Here is a 9,283-nt window from a genome sequence, read left to right on the forward strand (position 1 = left end):
TTTTTGTGCATGGCCATCTCACAAGCAGTCCAGTGAGTATGGCCTGATGGGAAACATCCCAGAGAAGTCTGCATGGCCATGAGTAGGGGACTCAGCAGGGTACAGGACATCTGCTGAGGTGATAGAAGTGGAATATAAAGAAACTACCAAGCCTTAGAAACTACCAGCTCACCTCCCCATAGGAGCCCCATGGTCTCCCATGGTCCTGGTTAGTGTCTGCTCACTTTTATCCATAAACACAAAGTGCCACAAATACAAATGACTTAACAGTTTGCTGACCCTCAAATCCAAGGTAAATCATTTTCTTGGTTAACATTGGTCACCAGAGAAAAAAACTATACAGAGTGAAATATAAAAGTATATTTTTATGCCCCACGGGCAGGTTCAAAGCGAGGTAGAACAGAACAAATGCAGCTCTTTGGGACAAAGAGCTGAAACAAATTAAAGCAATAAATCTGGGACAATGACAAAAGCCAACTTAATAGGACACTCCACCAAAGGTTCATTTGAACAAAAAGCACACCATTCACACAAACCAAACACAACAGAGACCATATAGAAAATACATACATAACACACAACACACATACATATGCAATATACAATAAACACACCCCACACACACCATATAAACATATAGAGATGATCCCAACTATACATACAATACACATACACACACAACTCGCATATATATGCAATATATACATACCACATACACAAACTATATACACACAACTTACATTCACATGCACCGCACACATACCGGGTAAGACCCAGAGGATACATACTAATGTACTATACACACAAACACACCATACACATATACATCAAACACACATACAATATATACACATGTCACTACCGTATGTCTTGTCTGGTATGTATGGGGTGTATGTGTATGTATGTTGTTTGTATATAGTTTGTATATATGCTACACAAGGCTTGTGTGTGTGTGTGTGTATGTATATATATATGTTCTGTATGGTCTGTATGTGTGTATTGTGTGTCTAATCTGTATGGCCTTTGTGTGTTTTATCTGGTGTGAATGGGATTTATTTGTATATATGTTGTATATGTATGTATGTATCATATGTATGTATGTATATATATGTATGTTGTATATGTGTGTGTTGTGTGTATGGTCTGTATGGTCCGAGTTCTTTGTTATGTACGTATTTTCTCTGTTCTGCATATATGTGTGATGTGTTTTTGTTCAAATGAACCTTTGCTGGAATGTCCTATTAAGTTGGCTTTTGTCATTGTCCCAGATCTATTTATTTAATATATATGTATATGATATATATGCCAGATATGCACAGGTGCCACACATACTTTATATCTACATGTACCATAAGCACATACCACAGGCACAGTTCACATGTGCACTGTATTCATACACACATTAGACATATATGTCATATATATAGACCATATATACCACATTACACATACTGTGCAATACCATGCTTCCTTCATGTATACACAGAATACATACATACATCATGCTTGCCACTCACCGTTACACATACCACAATGCTCACCCACATACATATTGTACACATGCAGTATGTATGCCACACACCATATATACAAACACCATACATTCCCATCACATAAACCCTATAAATACACACAAGCCATTTACCATACATACATGCATGCTTTATACACACAAATGTACAGCCAATATCCCTGTCTGTCCCTGTCATATCACCAGTGCTCCAGGAGCCAGACAAGAACAAATAACAACGGAGTGAGAGTCAGAGGAGTTATTTATGATGTGCACAAAGTGCTGCTTGTGATACTGTTTTCTGTTGCATCTAAGTCACTGAATAATGCCCCAGTCGGTTCTGCTCCCTCCAGTGGACTTTGTGCTGATGGCTTTGCAACACGTCATATGTTCAAGACACTTAGGAGGTGGCTGGGAAACCCCGCTTCAGCAGTGCATGGTGCCAATTCTTTACAATACCAGCGTTTTCATCAGCCTCATCACTGCTGTCAATCTTAAACCTGATTAACAGCAACAATAGCAATAGTTTTCATTGTTCCTCAGATTTGGGGGCTGAGGTCAAGTATAGCAACTGTTAATTCTCAGGAACCCATATCTACAAAGACTGGATCACAAAAAAAAAAGAGAGAGAGAGAATGGGGTTCTAAAACTTGATGCAAAACTTGTGCAAATCAGTTGCACAAGTTGTGCCTTGCTTCACTCTAGAGATGCATCTATGTTGGTCCCGGCCATGGCTGTGGATATTTCCTCAGAAGGTGGCAGTGAGAGGATTAAGTCTTTCTTCATCTCTGAGACTTGCTGCTTAAGTTTCAGTTCAAATCCAACACGAATCACATCCTTTCCCTGCAGAATCTTTCTTCATTGTGCCCTTCACCCTAAGCAGGGCCACCTCTTGTGTGGCGGTCTGTATAGCAAACATAAGAAGAAGGGTTTGGATATAGTTGTCCACTGCCTCCATCGTGGGTAGGACTACATCCTTCATGTGCATGCCAGCCTGGGAATCCAACAATGAACAAAGCAGTGTAGAAGAAGGCTGTTGGTACAGATGGCCATTAGCTGCCTCAGGGACCTGATGAGAAGCTTGGGGGTGGAGGGGCTTGCACTAGGGCAGCAGCCAGAGCCTATGCATAGAGCTCCCACAGAAGATCAGATAAAGTCAAGGAAGCAAGCTAATCACTGTGCAGTAGAGCTGGCTGAGATCTGAATTGAATGGACTCTGTCTATGGACCATAAGCTCCACCCATCACATGTGACCCACCAGCCAAAGCCTTGCTGTTGCTTGGTACAAAGAACTCTCTGTACCCATTTAGAACTCTCTAACCCTGGTCTTTTACATCCCCATTCTACCAGGGAGAGCTTTTGTGTCATCTTGGCATAGTTTTTAAGCAGACAAGTATCATTTTCAAATCCTTGTTCCATCAGCTTTTGGTTGAGAAGCCACAGAAACATCCATAAACTCTGGCTTCTTTTCCTGCCCTGCAGAGGCCAAGCAGCCCTTTGTTTAAATGATGGAAACAGAGCTGAGAAGTTCAGCTTCCCTCTGTGTCTGGTGCTTTGAGGAAACCCTACACTTCCCTAAGCCCAATTCTTTGCCAGACAGAGATATTAACAACCAATAAAAATATGTTTTAAAAGTGTTACAGCACAGTTCTCCACACAGTTAGCACTCAATAAGCCCTGTTGTCCATGTGACATACGTGATGCAGCCACTCCTCCATTCTCCATCATTCCTCTTCTATTTGCTTCTCACACGATTACTCACAGATGACACTATCAGAGCATCTATTGTGGACAGACTCTGATATATTTACAAGCGTGGTCATGGCCTTGGACATGATAGCTTTAAGGGCATATGAGCTCATAGACAAATAGACACCGCACACCAAAGTAATGATCTGCCAGCTACAGCTCTAATGGTGTTACATAACAAGCTACTTCCTAAGCCCCATAGCTGTCGTGCTACAAGAAGCACTGTTGTTACACATCAGGTCCCATGGGCTGGCTATAGGGGCAGCTGAATTATCCTGGGTGTCATTCATTGGCTGGCTGAAAGTTCTAGATTGGACTCTTTTTCCTGCCAGTCTCCTTTCTTTTCTTATTTTTAAATTCAACTTTAATTAAGACTCCTGAGTCAAATGGTTGACATAATATACATTTTCTTACCATGCAACTATACAAAAAGCTTTTCTTTCTCCAATTTGTTACTGTTAAAGCATAAATACTCAACCGATCTATGTCTAAAGAACTTTCTGTTACACTACTAATTACTTTAACATATCAGAAGTTAGAGAATAAAAGTAAGACACAATAGGAGCATCCATTCTACCCGTGTTATTTACTAATACACCGTGGGTAACAGGGTGTAGATTAACAGTGGTAGCTCCTTGAATGAAAGACTGTAGACAAAAATCTTCCAACAGGCAGTATCCAAATCCTGGCAAAGAAGGAAAGGAATGATATGAGGGCCAAATGGAATCCTATTGGATAGTATGGTTTGTGCAGAAGATTTTAGTAAAGTCAGTTGTACTTGAAGCTTTATAATCCAAAGGACTTCTGCTTTTTCCAAAAAGGTCCAGGTACTCCAGGGATAACATTTTAAATTCACAAAGTAGATTTCTAAGTTTGTTTCACGCTACTGAAAGAAAGCAAAGTTTTGTTAGCTAGCCTATCTTGAAAGAAAACTGAATCAATTCATTAACGTTAAAGTTTAAATTTGTAAGTTCCTGGAGTTGGCAAAACTGCACAGGGAGAGCCATGAGTTTACTCTTGCTGAAATCCAAACTCTCAAGTGACTTCTGGAGTATAGACTAACACAAGGGCACACTAAATGAATTCAAGTGATTGCCATCAAGCTTAAGCTCTTGAAGATGGGTGAGGTCTCCAATTGTAGCTGGAAGTGTTTTTTATACAATTTTGACTCAGGCCTAACTTCTTGAGGTTTTCTAAGGCGATCATTCACATATCAACTTAGACAAGCCTACAGTAAGAAGCCTTAAGATTTTCCAGGAAATACTGGAAGTTCTTGCTTATGGGATAACCCTTTTGGATGTGATAACCATTTTGTTTTTCAATTTTTCAAATTCTGAAGTCTTCACAGGTTTGAGTGTTGAAGTGGTATGCTGAGTCACAGCCTCTATAAGCCAGTCTCATAGCTGAAAGGAAAGTCTTTAAACTGTGAGGACTGGCCTTACTTGAACAGATATCCACAGTAGGCTCCTTTTACCGGACAGTCCCAAGGCTAGTAAGTGCCGGCTAAGGACCTCCACCTCACAACACAGCCTCATCACTTCACGAGCTGGCCTTCCAACTGCCAGGCTTTGAAACTTGGCACCTCTCGCCCCAGTCTCTTTTCTTATTCTCCTGTGCCAGCAGTTTCCAGGGCATGCTCTCCTCACTGATAGATGACCCTCACTCAGAAAGGTGGTTTCAACCAGGTAAGGACACTTGATACTCCACAGAGGGCTTGTCCTGTCATCTCAGTGCTCTAGGCCTGGATCAGGCTAAAGATCTATGCCCACTGTATCTACTTGTAATGAGGCAAGGATATGGAATATGGATGTGTCTAGATTGTGCCATTTCTCATAGGAGTCTTGACTCACAGACCTGGATGCAATGAACACAGGGAAGAGACAGAGGAATGATGACTCAAACTTGCATTTAGAAAGCACATTTGAGAATGGAGGAATTGGAAGCAGAGGGTATTTGTCATGGACCTTCCAGGTGCTCTTGAGGGTCCAGGTGCTCCATAGGGCCCCCTGATGAGCCGCCAGGGAGAAAGGCAGAGAACAGAACTGGATCACACCCTGTAATGCTTCCAGCTGGTCCTGAGTGCTTTCCAAGAAATGAAAATAACTCCCCGAGGTCACTTGATAACATTGGTGAGAGGGGTCAGAAGGGCAAAACGATTTTTCTAAGACTCCATTAGCGAGGATCAGACGACCACCAGGATGTGCTTTGCCTTTCATTTCTCACCAGCATGGGTTCCCCAGGCTCCTGAGGATGGCTGCCCTGAAAATGCAAATTATTAGTTGCCATTTGAGAAGTCTTAATTATCTGGATCCATTGGAAACAATGTCAGTTATTTGAAACCCAGAGGTCGATCGCTCAGATCAATGCTGGGCCATTAAGGCAACACGCAGTCAATAGAAACAGCCCCAGCTCCCAACACAAGGCTCTGGATGCCTGAGGATCTTCATTTTCTGAAAAGTGAAGAGAAAACTTCAGTCGGACAACATAAGCACTGAGGAGGCTGACCCGCACAACCGCAGTCCTCCGGGGACACAGAGTTAGATTAAGAGCTTGGAAAGTTTTTCCCTTTATCCATTGCAAACTTGACCAGCTTCAAAGTGAGCCAAGCCTGAGGGGTCTTTCTATCATCATCACTACTGCACCCCTGAGGAACCACAGAGCCCTGACAGGGAAGAGGAGGATTGGGCACTGCACTGCTTTGCTGGAAGGCTCGGTATTAGAGGGGACTCCAATATGATCTTCCCCACCCTAAATGCTCCAGTCAAAATGCCACCAAGCATGTCCCTCTGCTGATCCCCTTCATCTCTGCCAGTGGCACATCACTGGAGCACAGGGTAAACATTTAGGCACCATTGCTGGTGTCTCTCTTTACAGAAACAACAGCACAGCCACACTCATGCTCCCAGCAGGACCTGTCCATTCTGCCACTAAAACGTGCCCTAGATTTATCCCCTGACTTCTGTGGCCTTGTTCCTGCCCTGGTCTAGATTCCAAGTGGCTCTTGTAGGAATGACATTCGCAGCCCTTTCTGTTCTCCTGTGCTGCTTGTACTGTTCAGAGCAAGCTCTGCACAGCTGCACACCCTGGCCACTGCCAAACATCAGCTAAAGGAATTCATCACAATGGTTTCATCAGTGTCGCCTGAAAAAAAAAAAAAAAGATGTTGAGGTCCTATGCTTGTATCAGTGATTGTCACCTTACTCTAATCTTAAGTAACTTTTAAGATGAGGGGTGACCTATACCAGATGGCTCGAGTCCTTATTAGAAAAGCAGACACAGACACAAGAAAGAAGGTCATGTGAAGACAGTGGCAGAGACTGAGGCAAAGGACCTCCAGGACTAGATGCAGCCAGCAGGAACTGGGAGAAGCACCCTTTCCATCAATGTATTTTAGTTGTCTAGACATACTAATTATGGACTCTGTGCCTGTTAGCACATCAATTAATCTTCTTTCCCCAGAATATAAACCTGATAATACTAAAAATGCCATCCTTGTTCTTCATTTTAGAATTGGAGAGATGGCTCAGCTGGCTGCTTGCTGCCAAGCCTGGCCACCTGAGCTCTATTTCCCAGAGAAGTAGAGAATGCACACTTCTGACCTTCACATGCATTCATGGCACACACACACACACACACACACACACACACACACACGCATGCACACACGCATGCACACACACACACACACACACACATATGCAATAAACAAAAATAGTCCATACCTATCACATTATCAGTGAAGAATTACCTGCTACTCACTAGGGGACAAATGAAGTAGGTGGATAATGCTATAGAAATACTTTGATACTACTTCCTCATATGCTCATCTACAAACTTGTCTCATGGTTGACAGGTCCAAATTGTAGGGAAGTTCTCAGCATGGGACTTTGCACAATATGCTCCCTGCTCCTTCTAGTCCAGGCAGGAAGCAAACAGCTGTGAACAATTGGATGAATAAGGACCAGTGACCTCATGGCAAAGCAGGAAATGGGGTTTGAGTTGAAAATTCTTAGGCATACTTAGAACTGGCTGGGAGTCTGTCGGGAGAGAAGGCACTCTCATGAAAGAAGACCCCAGGAGAGCATTAAAGTTTCAGGTAAAATGTGGGAAGTCTGCCTAAGACCCTGGAGATGCTCATAGTCCAGGAACACATGTTGCAGCTGACGGTACCTTGGAAGCCAGTTCCTCTGTGTACATAGCACGCATACTGTGTTTGTAACCACCACATCTTTTTTCCAGGGTTTGGGAAGGAGTCTAGGGAGGAATAAAAGAAGAATCCTCAGGTAGATAATGTCCTTTGCAAGAAGAACTCAAGGAGTCTAACAACTTTTGCCTATATGACTCTTGTTTGAGTTTAGCCTTGTAGCCAATCCCAATTGCATAGCAGCTAGAAAATGAAATCTCTTAGCAGGTTATTGCTTCTTTAAGCCAAATTAGAATTCTGCTAGGTTTTTTCTTTTCTTTTCTTTTTTTCTTTTTTGGTAGAAGAGAGAAAATGAACTAATACAGGTAAAGTGTCAGAATATTTTTGTCCCAGGTGACACCTGCCCAGCTACCATCCTGACTCTGATGAACTTGCTCAAAGATGGCAGGCAGAGCACAAAGGAAGTGATGCAACAGAATCAGGAGGGGCCGGGTCAGAGACAGGATGACTAAGCTATGAGGGCTGAATGGGCCAGCTCACATCTAGAAGGTCTGAGCTGCCAATGATGAAGGATACAGGATCATGATATGCCTGCATCCTCCTAGCTAGAGTATCTTTTTTGAAAGGGAGATAAGAAGACAGAATTCATGATATAGAGAGAGGCATGACAGTTCTATGTAACAAATACATGGTCCTCATCAGGAACCAGGAGGAGTAACTCTTGCTCTCTGATTTCATAGCCTGGTTAGTCCCCAGGTCCTATGAGCCAATGTGCCAAGATGGAGAAAGATGTATAGTTTGCCACATTTTAAAATAAGCACCAGTGAGGAAGGCAGATGCCACTAAAATTTCAATTTTTCAAAATCCAAGTATCCCACACATCCAAAAGACATCTGCTCATGATCCCTGCCCATTTACATACCTTTCAAGTCCCATCTTGTGTTAAGTGTTAAGTGGGAAACATTTGTATCAGCTCTAGTGAGATCCCTGCCACCGCATCACACACCATGCCTGCTTGCTTCATTCATTCAACTGCTGATAATGCATTCAGTACCAGAAGATACTCTGGGCTCAGTGTATCAGAGATCTGGTAGTCTATACAGGAAAGACATGAGCCAAAGAAAGCAAAATATATGGGTGATATTAGCTGATTCATCATACACAACTGTGAGAACTCAGAAACCATGCTCTGGGTGATATGAGAACACCATGAAATACCTTAATGTCGAACAAACTTTTGCTGAGCGGATATGACAAGGTGGCAGAGAAGATCAGTATACAGACCACACAGGAAGAGGAAGAGCTTGTATAAGGTGTTATGGAGAATTCCAGGACTGCCAGGATGTGATAGCAAAGAGCAGAGTGACCAAAGGAGGCTTTCCCAATCACCCACCTTCCAAGGTTCCTTCTGAGGTAAGTAGTCTAAGATGACAGATTGAGTTGCTCCACCAAGGCCCCAAGCTCCATTTCCCTGTCTTTGAACCAGCTGAGCCAAGCTTTCTAAACTGCCTCTCACAGGCAAAAACAAAGGAGTTATTTGTGGAGGAGATGGCTGATGGCCTGGGAGTTATCCCCAAGTTCTCCTACAGTGCCTACAAAATAGCAGTCATTGCTGCCTGTCGCTTGGGTGAAAATATGGCCACATGTATGGAATTGATTTACTACCAGAGGAAGGGCCATTAATCCAGCTACAAATTCTCTCTGCTAGGACATGAGGTGGTAAATTACAGCTAGCTAGTCAGCAGCTCCAACTCTGTGTGAAGTGTGTGTGTGTGTGTGTGTGTGTGTGTGTGTGTGTGTGTGTTAATAAAGGAAACTTTCAGTTCTTAATTGATAATCATATTTTCCTATCTAAAAACCATAGCAGATAGCACAAATGG

General features: G+C 42.8%; 1 pseudogene; it reads right to left on the bottom strand.

The window, feature by feature from the left end:
• Nucleotides 1-3,774: 3,774 nt before the first annotated feature.
• Nucleotides 3,775-7,465, bottom strand: LOC129690813 (leucine-rich repeat protein 1-like; annotated as a pseudogene).
• Between the last annotated feature and the right edge of the window lie 1,818 nt (nt 7,466-9,283).

The sequence above is a fragment of the Psammomys obesus genome, unplaced genomic scaffold, assembly GCF_907164565.1.
Source record: "Psammomys obesus unplaced genomic scaffold, mPsaObe1.curated_primary_1811, whole genome shotgun sequence".
NCBI classification, from domain to species: Eukaryota; Metazoa; Chordata; class Mammalia; order Rodentia; family Muridae; genus Psammomys; species Psammomys obesus.